Source organism: Euprymna scolopes, chromosome 11 (genome assembly GCF_053919585.1).
Source record: "Euprymna scolopes isolate OS-2025 chromosome 11, ASM5391958v1, whole genome shotgun sequence".
In the NCBI taxonomy this organism is placed as follows: domain Eukaryota; kingdom Metazoa; phylum Mollusca; class Cephalopoda; order Sepiida; family Sepiolidae; genus Euprymna; species Euprymna scolopes.
Window position 1 is genome coordinate 150,019,273 of NC_136492.1, and position 20,000 is coordinate 150,039,272.

The following is a 20,000-nucleotide window of genomic DNA, read 5'->3' on the forward strand; positions in this document are numbered from 1 at the left end:
GCTCATACAAAAGCTTAGTCCATAATGAAAAATATATATACGACTGGTACATGGGAAGTTCTCGTCTGAGCTCCAATCTCTCGTCCTCCCCTCGCCAATCTTTCACGAAAAACACCCGTCTAGCTGAAACCACTGTCAGTAATTTTCCCCACTCTTTATCTGTGCCTAAATCAAAACGTAGATTCCATGAACAAAGCTTCTTTCTTAGAAGTGCATGCCTGTGGAACTCTCTTCCGTTTGCCTGTTTCCCACCTGCCTACAACTTGGATATCTTCAAGTCTAACATAAACAAATTCCTGATAAACCACTCCCTTAAGTAAGACACTTTATCAGATCTCCATTACTAACGATTGCTACGATATTGTCCCATTTATTACTGTACATGCAATAACCCTTATCCCCAAGTGGCCTCTGGGCCTTGATAAGTGGTGACTTCCATGTAAAAATAAAAAAAAACAATCAAAAAAACATTAGATGACCAATTACTTTGTTGCATTTTAGGTTTTAGAAAAATAATATACTTATTTAAATTGATTCATGAAAAAGTAATTATCAGAATAATTTCTGATTATTTAACTTACTTAACACTCAAACTTGTGTAGAGTTTGGAGAATTATAGGTCACAAAACCAAAACCCTTTACAAGAAGCACGTTTTACTTTGGTCACCGTTTTGTTCCATACACATATGTCTTTTGCTGATGGAAGTTAACTCATCAAACGTGAGCGAAAAACTGACTTCTTTCCCTTAGAGTTTGGCCATTTATGTTCAGAAACTCTTGTGGTTTATTTTGCCCTTCTCTATAAAACACGCCACGGCTCTTGCGTCTTCTTTTCCTGGTTTTCCCATGCTGGTAGCAAAGAAAAGACATCTTTTGCTTCTTTGAGATGAGGTTGTTTGTAGCATTACTATTATTACTATTACACTCTTCCCTGATTCTATACTCACATATGAAACATTCAGGAGTCTTTTGTGCTACGTGCTTCCTCACCACAATACAGTTATTGGGTATTTATTTGAAGTGTCATCAGAAGAGACATAACCTGCATTTATGCTGGGTGCCTCTTTTGCTCACATTCTCTGAAGATATGTCTGAACTGATCATCTGCATGTCTGGTCCCAATATGGGTCATAGACCTTTCACATGGTATGCCATTCCATTGATTGGTCACACGCTCCACTCCATACTTTGAGGCACATAGTCCATGTGGGGTTTTTACTCACACTTGGTCACCTGTTTTGAAGACAATCTGCTGTCGATTGTGTGTTCCATTGATTTGGCATATTCTGTAGCAGAGGACATGCCATCTTTTGGTGTGACGTTGTACCAGTATATTGCTTCCGGTATAGTACACTGTTTTCTGGCTGCGATCCTTTTTACACTTTTGTGACATTTATCAATGATTCCATTACTAGATGAGATGTATGCACAGTGGAATTGAAGTTGCATTCTTCACTCATGTAGGAAAATTTTAACAAGTTGCTCTGAAAGGCAGTGTCATTATCTGTCAGAATCTCTGTCGGCGGGTCTCACTCATAGAAGAACGTTTTCAGCTGGTTAATTACATTTTTCACATTGTATCGAGAAAGGCGTCGCCAGAGGGCAAACCGAGTGGAATCACAGTCAATCAATGTCAAAAAATAGGCCCATTGCAATGTTTGCTTAACATTTAAAGCACCCTCTGACCAGTGCATGGATGACGAATCCGTAGATTGACACTCTTCACATTCTCTGTTTTCAAAGTGACCTTAGAAACCCTAGGATCAATCTGTTTCACAAATTAAGGTGTCCATTTTACACCAGGATAACCACTTTGTGAATAATCGTGATCTGGTCAAGCCCAATCGAGCTCACAGATGCAGTGCAGGCAGGTTGCACAGGCTCAGTGTTCTTCATAATCAAGCCACCTCTGAGGCAATTGTCAGTTGATCTACGTTCTTTTTGCTAGATTTGAGCAAGGATACATCCATCAACAATGTATATTCCTTCACCAAATTTATAATCATGTCATGCCACCATCGAATAAGCACCTGACTTGTAGCTTTGATTCATATGGTAATCCTGCCAGTAAGTGTATTCGAAATCCATTTATGGACACCAGGAGAATCAGTGATCAAGTGCAAAGTGGGCGTCGTCCAAAGGATTACCAATTTTATTTCTTTAATAATGGCATCAAGTAATGCAAAGTTAATATATAGGGAGTCTTTTTTTGGATGTAACCAACAAGCATCCTATAGCACAACCCCATCATATACGAAAGATACACTAGTTTGCATCAACTCATATACTAAAGTCTTGGCCATCGATGTACCATTTGCCCTGTACTAAACCTTCTTTGTGTACTCTGATGAGAACCTCCTTAATCATGGTATTGAGAAGTCGACGTTCACTTTGTCACTTTGGTGGTGACATCAGATGCTCTATGCTTGATGAACGCCACTGCAACACGAAACCAACCTCACAGGGGAAGGTGCCCAACCAAGTTGCCTTATAATGAAAATATATTCTGTTGTGTGACGACATAAGGCATATCTGGGATTTCATTTCCTCTTCTCCAATCGGAGTGTTATCTTTTTTTTTTTTCTTTTTTTTTTTTACATAGATGTCACCACTTATCAAGGCCAAGAGGCCACTCAAGGATAAGGGTTAAAGAGTGTAGAGTAGTCAAAAGGACAATATAGTAATCGATAGTAATGGAAGTTCGGTAAATTTGTTAACTTAAGTGGAACGGCTCATCAGAAACTTGTTCACATTGGACTTGAAGACAACCATATTATAGAAAGCTGGAAAGCAGGAAAACGAAAGACAATTCCACAGGCGTGCAGTTCTAAGAAAGAAGCTTTGATCATGGAATCTATGTTTAGGTTTAGGTACAGATAAAGAGTGGGGAAAATTATTGATAATGTTTTCAGCTAGTCTAGTGTTTCTTGTGAAAGTTTGGCGAGGGGGGACCATAGATTGAAGCTCAGTCGAACACTTTCCATGGAAATAACGAAAAAGCAGAGACAAACTCGCAACATCTCTTCTGTGAGATAGAGGTTGCAGCGAAGAGAAAAGGACATCTCCTATGAGGCTACGAAGTCTATTTTGAACCCTATCAAGGCAGGACAAGTCTTTTCTAGCAGCTCCTGCCCATATGTGGCAACAGTATTCCATCCTTGGACGTATCTGGCTCTTATATAGATAGAGAATTGCATCAGCAGTGAGATATCTACTGGATCGATAGAAGGATCCGACCATTTTTCCAGCGGCCTTGGCAACAGATTTGATGTACGTATTCCATTTAAGATCAGGAGTAAAGGTCAAGCCCAGAAGCCTGTCAAAACTTGAGGCCTCCCCAAGACGAGAGCCATTCATTTTAATTGATGCCAGATGGGGATCAGAACATTGATGATGTAAAGATAGAAGCTTGGTTTTAGATGCATTAAAAGTAACCAGCCACTCCTTTCCCCATTGCACAACGTGATCAAGATCAGAGGAGGGAGAATCGGAGAGAACTTGGTCGTTTACTACAATCCCTTAGCCTCTCTTGTTCTTTGCTGAGGAGCCCAAAGCTGTGGACATGCTCTTTCACACACGCTCTTGATCACATACACATCATCAATATAGGCAGATATTTTCCATTGTATGCGCTTGTTCTTTGTCAAAATAGCATCATGCTTGTATAATGGACGGTGCCACATTGAGTTCGAACCCCTTGTGGGCCAGGCAATGCTTTGTCACTTGATTCATACAGTTTGATAAGACTAGAGTGATTAGTGCATGCATACTTGAAGGTACACCAATATATTCGATCCTGTTCACCACTATTTTCTGAACTTTTATATCTGCATGGGCCATCGATGGATCCACGTGCTTAATTCCTAATAGTGCATGCTGGCCTCAGCTTTCGTTTTTCTGCTAAATGACTGCTATTAGTGGGATCAGGCCCTTCAGGGAGCCAAATCCTCTTTCTAGGTAAGGAATCAACTACCCATCATCAACACAGGCTTGTAGCTGTTTATGATATTCTGCACAAGCTTTTGCAGGGATATTATACTCTGGTATCCTGTTGCATAATTTTTGTAGTGGTTGATCATCAGACAACTTCCAGGACACTGTCCATGATTTGGTGCATTGATTGAACTCAACATGAAAGTCAGGCTGTTCGAGCTCTATTATCACACCCAGAGTGAGAGCTGTCTTAGCAAAAATGTACCTTGCCTCATTCATCAATATGTATGCCGCCAAATTTCTTGATGACTTCCATCCCCTGAAGGAGGTCAAATCCTAATTGTTTGCAATTGACTACTAGTACGTCAGTCTCCAGGGGATATCTTGTTGGTCACTGTTAAAGTTATGGTGCCAACATCGTGGCTTAGCAGGCATTTCCCACCTGCCATTAGAATCGCAGTACTTTTCCATACACTGGGTTATCACAACAGGTGAGGAGCAGCCAGAATTCACCAATACTATCTGATCCAACCCATTGATTTTTACTGTTATTACGGGGGAACACTTTTAATTTATGTGGGAAGAGAGTAGTGCGAGCCTTTGACCCTTGCCTCGTTTCCCAGACACCTTGATGTGATATATCCTTGTTGCTGACACTGATGTTCATCTTTGGGAGTGCTCTTCTTCATTAGCCCCAGGCTGCTGATAGTCTCTGTCAAAGTGATTGCGGATTCACACTTATGGCACTGAACTGTGACTGCATCCTGCTAGTCGGGGGTTGAAGGTTGATCTACAGGCACACGAGGGAGAATTCTGAAGTCGTCTGACCACTGCAGCAACAGACTCATCTACCTTTATCTCTTGTGATGAGAGCTCGAGTTCATCCTTGAACAAAATTGTTGTCTAACAGAATTTGGAAGTCCTGACACAAAAGCACAATTGGTCAGAGGGATTTTTCTTCGATTAGACATGCAAGATACTGTAGTTCACTCAAGTATTAGTCCAAGAGACAAACATGTCAAATGCAAGAAAAGTGTCCACTACGAGGAGGGCTTGTTTTACCTGCTTTAAATTATAACTCTGCTCATAGGTTAATCATCGGTATACTGGCAGAGCATCACCTCTCACATGCTCAATGATATTTATATTTATATATTTATTTTTATATTTATCATTTATCTGCTTGGGTTCAGTGGCAAGGAGAAGTCCAGGCCGACTGGAAACAATGCTGAAATAAGTGGAGAGCACATCCAGCAACTGGAAGGCCAAGATGGTCACCCATTTTAGTACTAACCAGCTTCAACGTTGCTTAACTTCGGTGATCTGATGGAAACCAGTGTGTCAATGTGATTATGTGATATATTTTAGTTTTTATATCTAATGAATATACAAATCTTAGTATAAAATATGTTAATCTATATTTCATATTCTACACCTTACTCTCATTGACAGAGTTGGTTTAATATTATTAATTTTTTACAAAAGTCTGACTATTTGAATTTTCAGAAAAGGCTTACACCGCTTCTAACTATATATAGCCCACATTACAACCTTGCTGAAGATCAATTCATTAGTCTAGAGGTGAATACATCCAATGGCTGACCACTACGCTCATCATTTCCAATACTCTCGCCACCGCCAGGAAATTTCTTAAACCACCATTGACAATTTTATCGTTCCACCCTTTACATCATGTTATAATTTGAAATTGTCTCATTTTTAATTTGAAGTTAAATTTGAGCATCAAAAATCATGGCGGACATGAATAATATCGTCTTGTGCACTCACTCGATAGAAAAAAAAATGGTTTGGTCATTTTGCTCTTTGGCAATGTTTGAATAATTGTTGACAATACAAAAATATCTGATGCGCAATCAATTGTATATTTATTTAAATAAATACCAACTGAAGCACACAACTGACCTGTGTTTGTCGTTGCGTGCATGCTATTATTAGTCACAAGATTGTCATTCGAGTTACATGACATCTGATGGTGAAGTGGTTGGGATGACTGAATTGGTACAGAATAACAATGACATATTATGAAAATTTTGTCGACAAAATGATTCAGCACAACAATAACTGGGTTTGGCAGGAAGCGGACGTTTTGTTAACGGGCATTTTGACCTGGAGGTTTTGGTCTGGACAATTTGGCCTGGATATTTTCGTTAACGTTTTTTCTTTTTTAAGGGAGAATTTTTATGTTTCTAATTTTTTATTCATTTATTTTCTTACTTTTTTATTATCAGGATCACTACTCATCAGGACCAAAAAACACCGGAAGATAATTGTTAATGAAACAAGAATGATTGCCAACTGAAAGATGAGAAAAACTAAAGGAGGACTAGCAGAAATCAATGATATGAACGAAGTCCACATTCAAAATGTTGTTGTGTTCACTTTTTTTAGTTAACTGTTATCTGGTTTTAACAACTTGATTTTGAGACCCCAAACTGAGAAAACCTCAAATTATTTTGATTCCATTTTCACCCCCCCCCAAAAAAAGATACAGTGCCACTTTTATGTAAGAGGATACTATCTGGGGCATAATTTGCAGGGGTACTATGTAAGGAGTTGAGCAGCAACTTGAACTTCTGTATGTCAGTAGAGCCAGGGAAACAAGAACCCGGAAGGCAATTCCAAAGTCTAGCAGTTCAAGGGAAGAAACTATCAAAGTAAAAGGCTTTCTTATATCTGGGAATTTCTACTATGTAGGGGTGGGATTTTGCTGCTGGTTGGGTTTGTCAGGAGTATTTATGTCGAGGAGGTACAAGGGCTTGTAGTTCGTCAGAACACCTACCATTAAAATACTTGTAAAACCTGCAGAGGGATGCAACATTTTGTCGATAGGACAGTGGTTGAAGTCTAGCTGATAGTGTGGGACCTATTAGGTTGGTGACTCTCTTTTGAACCCTGTCTAAGGATGAGAGACTAGTAGCAATAACGATACTCCATACATGGCAATGCCCTCAATGTATCCGTTCTGACTCATGTTCCCCATGAATGTTAAGATGAGGAGTTTGAAGGAATTACTTTCAGGTAATGTATCATTAGCCATGGCTGTTAGTGGTTGAGAAGGTTCTTGTAGTTATTAAAGGAAACAAGCTTAGTCCTGGTGGCATTTAATGTTACTATCTATTTTTGTCCATATTTCACTACAGACTGGAGGCTTTCATCTAGGGTTTCCGACATTACCTTTGAACAATGTTTTATTTCTAAATTATAAAATACAAATTATAAAAACGTTCTGCAGTTATATATATATATATATATATATATATATATATATATATATATATATATATATATAACAGTATTTTGTTTTTGTTGTTTTATTTCAAATTATTCTACTGCTGCACTTATTACTTTTTTTAAAGTCCTTCTGTAATTTTATATGCAAGAATAATGAATCATTATTTATCTAATACATAAAGTAAAGTCAACTACTTATCACTGAGCTCACTAGTTTCCTATACAAAAAATGCACACATAAATCTGTTTAATTAATGATTTCTGGCAAATGCTAGTATGCTACGTATATCCTATAGATACTTTACCTCCAAGATGACTGCCTTGTCTGTTTTGCATGACAAACCAGCAAGATGCCTCACTTCTAGATTTCTTTCTGACAACGGTTCCTGATGATTGTACAACAAATGTCCACAGCCCACTTGGGAATGCTGATCACGCTGTGATAATGGTAGAAATCACCCTAAATTCTCGCCCTATAACTGAAGACCCACTACTCAAAACAATGAAGCATTACAAAAAGGCTGACTAGGAAGCAATCAGGGAACTCATCATGGCAAAATATCTTTTCTCTTCTAGTGGAACAGTGTGCAAATGAGACCACTGAATGGTTCAAAACTGCAATTGAAGAACATGTTCCCGCACGGAAATTCTATAGCAAGTCCCACTCTCCCCATTGGTTTACTTCTGCTTGTGCAGCTGCCATTTGTCAAAGGCAGCATGCATTCCACAGATTCAACCGACATAAGTCCAGCTCAAACAAACAGAAGTATATAGAAGCTAGAAATAATTGTAAGAGAGTTATAACGACAGCTAAGACAGATTACAATGAAACCACCAGGAAACGCATCGAAGCACAGAAATTAGGAACCCGTGATTTTTGGAAAATATACAACAGTATAGTAAATAATGGGCAGTCAACGATTCCCCCACTATCAAACAATCATGAGGTTGCTTGCACGGCAACTGACAAGGCTAATCTGCTTGCCAGTCGGTTTGCCTCAAACTCCACACTGGACCCGGCACACCACTCCCTCCCTGACTTTCCTTTGCAGACAGATGCCAGACTAGACGATTTGAAAATCACCCCTTCTCAGGTACATGGTATTATAAAGAACCTAGACACCTCAAAAGCATGTTGACTAGATCTCATCCCAGCTGTGCAATTAAAAAATGTTCTGCCGAAGTTGCTCCAGTTCTTTCCAAACTTTACAATAAATGCCTTAACGAATCTTGCTTTCCCAACTACTGGAAAACCACTTCTGTGGTACCATTTTTCAAGAATTCTGGTGAAAGAACTGACCCACTAAATTATCACTCCATTAGCCTCCTCCCGCTATTCGCCAAAATATTTGAGTCCTTAGTTAATCAAGCCCTAGTCTAGCACCTAACAGCTGCTAAACTCCTGACTGACAAGCAATATGGATTCAGGCAAGCCCGTTCAACAGCAGATATCTTCACTGTAGTCTCTGAACGTATATACCGTTCACTGGACAAAACAGGGGAGGATAGAGCGGTAGCCCTTGATATATCTAAGGCTTTTGACAGGGTATGGCATGATGGTCTTATAAGGAAAATTAGATCATATGGTATCACTGGAAGAATAAATTCTTTCCCAACTGTACTGATATGCAGAAGTTCAAGTGTAATGTGAACAATCATCTTTCTATTTATTTCCCTTCATAATGCCCCTGCAAATTATGTCCCTGATAGTAACCCCCTGCTTGAAAGTGGCACTGTGCCTTGTTTGGGGTGAAAATTGAATTAAAAAAAATATATATTTGTAATTATTATTAAGATTTTCCGTTTGATAGCTTTGTCTGATTTTTTTTTATTGGATTCTAATTATTATTTACTTTCTTTTCAGTTAAATATACAGGGGTTTCAGAAGAAATTACTTATTAACTGGTATGTACTCTCACTCAACCACTCGACACCGGTTTATAAAATTTAATTAGATAATAGCTTTTGTATGCACCGATTCGTTATTGTTTCATTATCATAGCTCACAAAATGTTTACGCTTACTTGAATCCTAATGAATGCCTCCGTTCAATCTCGAAAGACAAAGGATGCCCCCTGTAGGGGCAGCTGCGTTTGTAATTGTGTGGCAAAGTTTGTGTAATCTCTAACCACACCTCTCCTAAATCATTCTTGCTTGAGCCCAGTGACAAGGAGAAGTCCAGGACGACTGGAAACAATGTCAAGCACATATAGCATCTGGAAGTTCCAATTGGTCACCCATCTGGTACTGGCCATGCTCATCTTTGCTTAACTTCGGTGATCTGATGGGAACCAGTGTGTCAAACATGATTATGTCGTATATACTCCTACTTACAGAATATCATAACAAAATAATTTAATTACAAAAAACACGATGAATACAATATCTATGACAATCATACAATAAGATATACATAGAAGATTCTTTTATAAAAATCTGAATTGGAAATCAATTTTCTAGTTCGTTATATTCGTAACTTGAAAAGTAAAACATAAGAATAAAATAATAATATTAATTAAGATTTAAGGGCGAAGAAGGCTTTTTTTGGTGGGGTTCAATTTTCTCGGATAATGGATTTTGATAATTATATAAGTTTCAGTCGTCTAGTGTGCTAGTGTGTTGTGTGCTTGTATGTCCGCTAAAACCTTTTGTCATCCGCATCAAACCAGCATGAACCTGATACCATTAATAAGCGCGATATCGCGAACACATGATATCAAAAAATTAGAAAAAAACATTGTCAATTATTTCATGTAGAAATGTTATTTTGTTTGAAGGGGGGGGGCAAGTAAAAATCTTGGTTTCGATGCTGTTTGCTAATCGCACATGCGCAAATGGTTGATCCATTGTTTCATTTTAAAAAGCTTAATGTACAACGTGATAACATCGCTCACGTTTTTATACAATCGATAGCGTGTTTGCTTACAAACTTAATTTGTGCAAATTTTCGCCCAGCACGCTGCATTTTTTCTTTTTTTTTTTTTTTTAAAATAACGTTTTCTCTCTCATATCTTTTAAAATCTCAATTTTCTTACGTGTGCTTACCACGCGGCATTTTTTGTCTTTTAACAATATTGTAATCTTGTGACCCTTTGGGCTGTGATTATAGCATAGTATCTGTGTTAACTGTGGCAAGCAGGGCTAAGGGTCAAAGCATTATTATTATTATTATTATTATTATTATTATTATTATTTATTGATTGATTTGAGAGACAGTGGGTCGCTGGATAAATTATTATGATTAGAAAAATAAGCAATTAAATTTGGAAAAAATGATTAACATATAATATCGCAAAAGGAATTTGAAAATAGGAAATAGATGTAAACATGATTTTTGGTTTGCATAAACAAATAATTAGATTAGGGTTACATCAGCTGTTGGTCTGAGACACGTAATGAGACACGTGATAAAATGTAGATTTGGGGAGATTCTAGGCAGTCGTTAGCGAGACATCAGAGAGAATGGACGACTCAAAAAGGGGAGTTGGTCTCTCCATGGTGAAGGGGGGCAGCGTCTTCTCAGGCAGCCAAGATGTAAAAACGTGTAATCTCTGAAGATGCTGGCCGGATCATGAAAATAAATATTCATAAATAATCTGGTATGTGTCGTGTTATTTACATCTGTTAAAAAGAACTTTTTGTCTACAACTGTTTCGATACGCCCACGTCAATCGTTTCCTATTAGAACTTTTGCATAAATGTTAAAATATACACACTAGACGATCAACTAAATGATACAACGTATATACATACACGTATTTACACGTACATGAATATACAGTTAAATATAAAACCCAACTATTCAACGTGTACGTCGTTATAGAAAATATTCATACACACAACGTAACAACATGATAAAATGGCACCCAATTTCCGATGTTTTTCATTGACTCTATTATAATATAAACGAATACTCCATAGATTAAAGTATCATATTTAACCGGTCGGGCAACGTCGGGCGCCCTACGCCCGCTAGTTTATTATCTAAAGGACATTTGTGTGCCTTTTTCCCTTTTTAGTTTAAGTTTGATTCAGTTGAAGTTCCCAAAAATCAAGACCCCCCCTCTTGTTGTGACCAACACTTGATATCTGTATGAGATGCATTTCATTAAAGTTCTCATTTATCTTTCAAACGTTGAGTTATGGATATTACTTTTCTTCTCAATTATTGACCAGTTAACAACGTCATAGTAAATCTTTCTTTTGGTCACTTGGTCTTATTGGATCTCAGAACAAGAATTCATCTAGGCTGGTGAAGTATCGTGTTTTTACTATAGCAACATCACTTAGAGAAGGTTCATTCATCCTCGTATAAACCAGCATACCGAGGGGATTTTATTTGGACTTCGAATACTATTTACTTTTGAATATATATATATATATATATATATATATATATATATATATATATATATATATATATATATATATATATATATATATATATATATATATATATACATAAAGAAGTGAACTATCGCGTAAATTCAATCAACTAAAAAATGGAAACCGGGGTGAGGAAAAGAAAAAAAAATATATATAATGGGGCAAGTTATATGTACAATTCAATAAAATAAATAGGTCGATTAAAAACGATCGTTAAAATACACCCAAAGCGCTTTTCGTTCAGACTAACATTTTCAAGGGTCATAAGTCTGAAAGTTATTATTTTTTTTTAGAATATTTGGTAGTGATATGGAATAAGAGCGGAGAGGAGGCTAAGAGAAAAAAAACCCCCCAAAAAACCTGAATACCCAAATAATTCTAATTAAAGCCGGAGGTTTCTCTGCTTGCACAAAGTCTCTTAACCTCCTCTCCGCTCTTATTCCATATCACTACCAAATATTCTAAAAAAATAATAATTTTCAGACTTATGACCCTTGAAAATGTTAGTCTGAACGAAAAGCGCTTTGGGTGTATTTTAACGATCGTTTTTTAATCGACCTATTTATTTTATTGAATTGTACATATAACTTGCCCCATTATATATATATTTTTTTCTTTTCCTCACCCCGGTTTCCATTTTTTAGTTGATTGAATTTACGCGATGGTTCACTTCTTTATAATTATTCTAAAATTTTGCCAATCGAATAAAGATATATATATATATATATTGAATTAAAAGCACTTTAACAATAAAAATATAAAGTGTTTTTCATTCAATACGTCTGACGAAAGGCTGTTATTGTGAAGATTTTCAAACGACATAAGGTTTGAATTTGTCCGAATAGTCTTCAAACAATTGTAACCAACGATGAAATACACTATTTGTTGCTATCAATCTATTCCTTGGTGTCTTCATTTTGTGAAAACAATACATGAATGTTCAATTATGAAATATGATAATTTTGTAGTTTACAGTTTAAGTCATCTCATTTTGACTTAAAACGTATTGGTATATGAACGATTACCGAATTTTCAAATATATAAACCCAGTAAAATTCGGAATTCTATAAAGAAGACATATATATATATATATATATATATATATATATATATATATATATATATATAATGCTATCATGAAAGGAAAACGGAAATTCATGATTAAAAAGTGTTAAAATCCACATTTAAAATAAAAAAATAAAAATTACGGCGTAAAGAGAATAAAAAGGGTAAAAAGAAAATGGGGGAGTCAGCTGACCGGTTTCGTCCTCGCTTTATCAAAGCTGTATGGAGGGATTTGAGTGAAAAAAGAAATAAAAGGAGGTTGGACACGAATGGGAATCGAGATTATGTACAGATAACGTTGCGTTATGTATGGGAGAAAAAAACAACAAAAATTTTACTCGAAGATCCTAGAGACTAATCACGCTCAAACCTAAGAGGCATTCCTTCTGCTCGCAGAGGGAAGGCCTTCTCAACCGAACGTAAACACTCTCCAAGATCTTTAACTGAAATAGTGAGCACGACTCAAGATTGTAAAAGAATTCGTGCTAAAGTTTCCTGTGCATGTTACTCGTATTATTGCACATTCTCGATACTTTTTAAAACTTTTATTTACCAAAAACAAGGGGTATTATTACCGAAGCATTAGGGGTTACTACGATATGGACCAGATTTACAGGGGGCATCTGTGTAGCAAGTTTGGCAGCAAGGTATTTATTCAGGTTACATTTAAATTTCTACATGTTGGTACTGTCAAAAAAACAGGGAACAGAAGAACCGAAATAAAAGGGTCTAAGGAAAGAAGCCATCAAATCCGGCTATGAGTTTTTATTGTCGGCCCCCAAATCAACAAAGATTAGTCTATTCCTGTAATGATCTCGTCCCTGTTGATTGGCGTATGATGTCAGTTCTGTGCACTTCTAGGTGATCCACCTTCCCAGATTTTACATTCGTTCTTTGTTGCTTATCACAGAAGGTGCCCTTACCGAAGAATGCCGACAGATCTGGTACTTTTTGTAAGTCAGAGTGCCCCTTTTCGGGAACACTAACTTCTCAATCTCACTTTCCGATCCTGCTTGCAGTAGGAGAGAAAAAACCCCCTAGGGACCAATATATTAGAAAGGTTTAGGTTTAAAGGCAGGCACGTGAGTCCGTATTTTCGTTGGTTAGGTGTAAGTGCACTAAGTTCATCGGAGTACATTCCGTAGAGTTATTTATAAAACAATCATCGCTGCAATGTTGTATCCCTGTGCCGTATTTTAATGGAATGCATTCTGAGGAACTTGTGCCTCCTCGACATACATACTCCTACCTAACTTGACAAGCAGCAAAATTCCACCTCTTCATTGTTGAGGTCCCTAGCCTTCTACTTTAATAATTTCTCCTCTCAGAATGCTAGACTTCGGAAGTCCCTTACGGCCAAGTGGTAATACTCTTGTTTGAGGTGAAAAAGATTAATAAAGAAAAGAAAGAAAGAAAATATAAAGAGGGTTATGAACGAAACAAAGATTAAAGATACTCCCGATCAACGTGGAGTACATTGTTTTCCCACGTTCCCACAAAGGAGAATAGTCTGGAACAAGGCCGTTTGTTTAAGGTCTAGGTTATTATTTTCATGAAATGTTACAAAAACAAAAAAATTAGGTACAAGGCCACACAAAAATTGGGGAGGGGGGTCTATGGTCATCCTCGTTACTGTGCCTTTTGTTGGTTTATCTTTTGTTGGTTTATGCTAATCCTAGCTAGAGTTCTCATTCACCATAATGCCGCAAACACACTGGTGGTCGTTCGACTTAAGATTCCCGAATCAAATGTTTCTCTCTCCCCCCCCCCTCATATATATATATATATATATATATATATATATATATATATATATATATATATATATATATATATACAGTGGGGAAATAAGTGTTGGACACATCCCATTATTCTTTATTTAACACATTTTTTTAAGCAGCGAATGACGCGAAAATTTAACAAGAAATAGTTAACAATAACAAATAACTTTAGAAATTGGAACCTTTCAATGCATAACAAGAATTATATAATAAAAACGAGAATAGCCGGAAAAAAAGTATTGGACACACTAACACAATTTCATGTAATATTTAGTTGAAAACCCCTTATTGGCTATTACAGCTTCGAGACGTTTTCTATACGACGAAACTTATTTGTGACAACGTTCAGGCGAGATTTTGGCCCACTTTTCAACAATACTTTCTTCAAATCCTGAATATTACGTGGATCTCGCTGGTGGACCATGATTTTGAGCTCTCCCCATAGATTTTCTATAGGATTTAAGTCTGGGGACTGACTGTGCCACTTAAGAACATCTATTTTGTTCTGTAGGAACCAATCGGAGGTTATTTTAGCAGTATGTTTGGGATCATTATCTTGTTGAAAGATCCATCCATGTCGCATACCTAACGCATTGGAAGCAGGCAAGAGATTATTTTCAAGAATTTCCCGATATTTGGCTGCATTCATCTTTCCATCTATAATATGAAGTGGCCCAGTACCATTTGAAGAGAAGCATTCCCAGAGCATGACATTTCCACCACCAAACTTTACAGTGGGGAGGGTGTTCTTGGGATCGTGCGCTGTGCCATCTCTTCTCCATACTCGACGTACAGAGTTAATGCCGAAAAGTTCTACTTTCGTCTCATCGGACCAGATCACATTCTTCCAGTAATCATCTGTTTTCAATCAGTGGTCTCTTGCAAACTCAAAACGAGCATTAACATGACATTTTTTTAGTAATGGTGTCTTTCGAGGTGTACGCGATTTAAGACCGTTGCGTCGGAGTACATTACTAATCGTTAGTTTCGTTACTACTATCCCTGCTTCTTCCAAATCTTTCTGAAGTTAGCCTCGTGTGGTTTTCGGTTACTGCTGAACTTTTCGTACAATCTTTCTCACTGCTCAATCCGACATCTTGCGAGGAGCTCCGGTGCGCGGACGGTTCACGGTTGAGTCATGCACCTTCCATTTCCTAATAAGGTTTCCTATGGTGCTTACAGGGATTTTGAATTGAGCAGATATACGCCGATAACCAATTCCATTCTTGTACTCGGCAATAATCTCATCACGGACGACTTGAGAGAGTTCTTTACGTTTACTCATCCTGAGAACCTTTACGCATGACGGCTTACTGGTGACTAACGTGTTCCAATACTTTCCAACGACGTAGAGTATGGTCTACAACAATCGAGAAACTTCTAAAACGTATAATAGTGTCGGCAAATTAAAATGCAAATTACAATTTCCAACATTATTTATAAAAAATAATAAAATATAATTTAAAACAATGTGTTCAATACTTTTTTTCCGGCTATTCTCGTTTTTATTATATAATTTCTGTTATGCATTAAAAGGTTCCAATTTCTAAAGTTATTCGTTATTGTTAAATTAGTAACTACTTGTTAAATTTTCGTGTCATTCGCTGCATAAAAAATGTATTAAATAAAGAATAATGGGATGTGTCCAACACTTATTTTCCCCACTGTATATCTATCTATCTATCTATCTATCTATCTATCTATCTATCTATCTCTCTCTCTCTCTCTCTCTCTCTATATATATATATATATATATATATATATATATATATATATTATTTTTAAAATGTAATTATCCACTGACACGTGTTTCGTCGTCTACGATTCATCAGAGTGGCTGTATCTAGCGAGATACAGCCACTCTGATGAGTCGTAGACGACGAAACACGTGTCAGTTGATAATTACATTTTAAAAATAATATATATATACCGCTCCCCATCTGTGGGTACCAAATTGGTTAAAAAGGGAAAATTATTCCCAACTCGCATTTAGGTAAAAATGCACTTTCGTAAATAATTGAATTCATTCAAAACATATCGCTAAAACCAAAAAACAAAACAACATCTATATCTATCTATCTATCTATCTATCTATCTATCTATCTATCTATCTATCTATCTCTCTCTCTCTATATATATATATCTATCTATACATATATCTATCTATATATTTATATATATTTATATATATATATATCTATATATTTATATATATATATATTTATATATCTATATCTATATATACATATCTATATATATATATATATATATTTATTTATCTAAATCTCTCTCTCTCTCTCTCTCTCTCTCTCTCTCTCTCTCTATATATATATATATATATATATATCCATATAAACAATAGACTGGAATTGAGCTCCACTTTTATAATATAAGTTTAAAACATAAGAAAAACAATAATTAAAATAATAATAAAAAAACAAACAAAAAAAACCCTTGCTTGAATAGTCATCTCCCTTGATTCACAAACGCAACAAGTATTTCAAACACCAACTGATTTATTTTAACGTTCAACTAACGTCATTTTTTGTTCTATATTTCGCGGTATCACGTGGCAAACTCTGCGGCTGCTTTTCCAATTTTGAACACTCTTCCGCTGTCTTCTCTTGAAAAAGGACTAATAGGTCTGAAATATATTGAGATTTATAACACCATTGAATACAACAGAAAAAAAATACTGTTGTTTAGAGTTAAAATTTGTGTGAAAAAGAAAAAACAAACAACAAAAAAAGAAATTTAATTCTTTTGTTTTCATTTAATTTTACTCTATATAAAAAAATCTCGCATTGTTCTTGGCTTTTAATTAATCCTTATAATTTTCTTCAACAATGCTTCAAGCAAACTACAATCTACTTATATATATATATATATATATATATATATATATATATATATATATATATATATATATAAGAGCAAACAGTTAATAAAACATGTTAAAAACACTTGGAAAAAGAGTTAAAAACATATTTAATCTGAAAAGGAAACACTTGATAAGTTGATAGTCCTTAATTCGCGGAGTTTCGAAGAAATACTTTCCTTCTCATCAGAGGGTAGGAATTAGCAAAATGCGGGATCGGATTTTGCATACAAAAGTATTTGATGAAACTGCAAGTAAGTCAAAGATCTTACTTGATAACAGAATGTGAAATAGAGGGAATATGGTGAAGAAAAAGGTGAATACACGTGAATGGATAGCCTGGTGAAAGGTAAAAAAATATAGCCCCAAGAAAGTTAATTGAATTTCCATTCGCACAAGTAAAATCCAAGGAAATCACGTAATTGGAAAATGGTCCAAAATAATCCAAAAGGCCGAAATCCATGGAATAATTCACAAATATGTACAAGGAAAAGGGAACAAATTCCAATAATATTGATAAAAGAAAAATAAGATATGCTTTTCACACGACTGCCGAGACATAATGTAAATAATATCAGTGAAGAAGAAGAGGAAAAATGAAATGGTGATAGAATTAAATAGAAAATAGAAAAGCAAATGTCAAAATGACCCAGACAAAATGATCTTAAAAGACGCGAAAAATATAAGGCAAAAAATAGGTCAACTGAAATATACAGGTTATTAGTTAAGAAAATGTCAAAAAGAGTTGTTAAAAGACACTAAATGGAAAAAATAAATAAATAAATAAATAAATAAATAATAAAATACAAAATATAAAATAAAAAATAAAAAAAAATTTAGGGGAGAGGATAGCCGGTATCTGCAAATTCCGGATAAAGCAAGTATGTCAGTAAAAGTATATAGTAAAATATAAGTAAATATACATACAGGATATGAATGCATGGGTAGATTGATATATTAGATAGATAGGAATATTTAAAGACTAAAACGGAAATTGCCGATAAAAACCCAGCCAAGCAAAGAAGAAATAAAGAATAAAATAAAGGATTACTAAGTTATAAAGTATTAAGAAAGTATGTAGAAAAAAACGATAAAGTTAAAGAAAAATTATATATCTATCTGAAAGGTTAAAGTAATAACTATATAATTTCAAAATTGCTATAATTAAATTTGGACTTATGTTCACAGAAAGAGATAAGTTCGTTTTTAGAATTTATTATATTGTTACTTTGAGGGGAAGTAATTATAGTTATAGCTTCGGTTGTGCAGAGTCGACATGACTAAGAGCCTGGAGTATAAGACTTAACTTTTTTATGATAGTCCATTTGATTGAGAAGGGGGTATTATTAGAGTTAAGTTTTTTAATTAAAGTGGTTAGAGAAGTTCCTTTGTTATTATTAGAATTATGGTTGTTAAAAGAAGAAATGTGGTTTGATATTTTCTTAATTAATGTTGATGTAACGCCGATATATGTATGTACTTTATTAAAAGTTCGAAGTCTGATATTAATATTAATTTGCTGATTTGTATTAGTTAAATAGTTTGAATTTTGTTCATAGTGTTCAACAAATGGTGGGACAATGATTGTACGAGGACTATTTTGGAGGGGATAATGAGTGTTGTTAGTGTTAGGGTGGCTGTAAGGAGAACTATTATTATTATTATTATTATTATTATTATTATCATTATTATCATTATTATTATTATTATTATTATTATTATTATTATTATTATTATTATTATTATTGCTAGTTGTATGATTGTAGATGGAGGGACTGCTCGAGTGGTATATTGGATTAGTAACTATATCAGATGGAGGATGGGAAGAAGGATAGCTTGAAGACGAAATATTAGTGTCTGTTATGGGAGGACTGCGTGATAGCTCAGTAATTGTGCATGAATATATAACATCTTTATGGATTATTGAGTGGGCAAATATGTTTGTTATTACAGTTAGTTTTGGGTTTAATTGGGAAAGGGATTTTTTGGGCTGATTTAATTTTTTTGTTATTAGATGTTAAGATTCTTTGTGCTAAATTAGGCATTGTTGAATAAGAAATCCTAATTGAGTTTTTATTGAAAATAGAACTATATCTGTGTGGGTATTTGAAAGAGGTTTGTACAATGTTGAAGAATTCCTTAGGAATATTAATTTTAACATTTACGCTAAATGGAGGACTAAACCAAATATTTTTCTTTCTCCTGATTTGACTGGGTGGGTTAGAGGTATTGCGATTACTATTTTGGTTTGGATTCTATATGTAGACTGGTTCATTGTTATTGATAGCGGCAGATCTTTTTATTTGAACTGGTTTCTTACGAGTCATATTGTGTGTGATTATAGATGTAAGGCGGCCTGCAGGAGGAGCATAATTGTTGTATTTAATCTTTTCCTTGTGTCCTGAGTTCCATAAGGCATTATTGAAGAAAGTAGCATTTTGATCAAAAGTTTTTATCAGCAGAAAGAGCAGAAATTCTTCTAGAGACGGATGGTACATAGATTTTATAATTGAGTTGGGGTGATTAGAAGATTTATGGCTGTATAAAAGCGTGAGGTTGGGTTCATGATAGGGGCTATGAATTTCGGTGTTAAGATTAAGTGTAACATCTAGAAAAGTTATTAAAAAAGTTATGTAATTTTTTATTTGTTTTGTTGTACTCTCTTAGCCTGGCTGTTGTAGTAAGAAGGGCATAATCTCTATAAA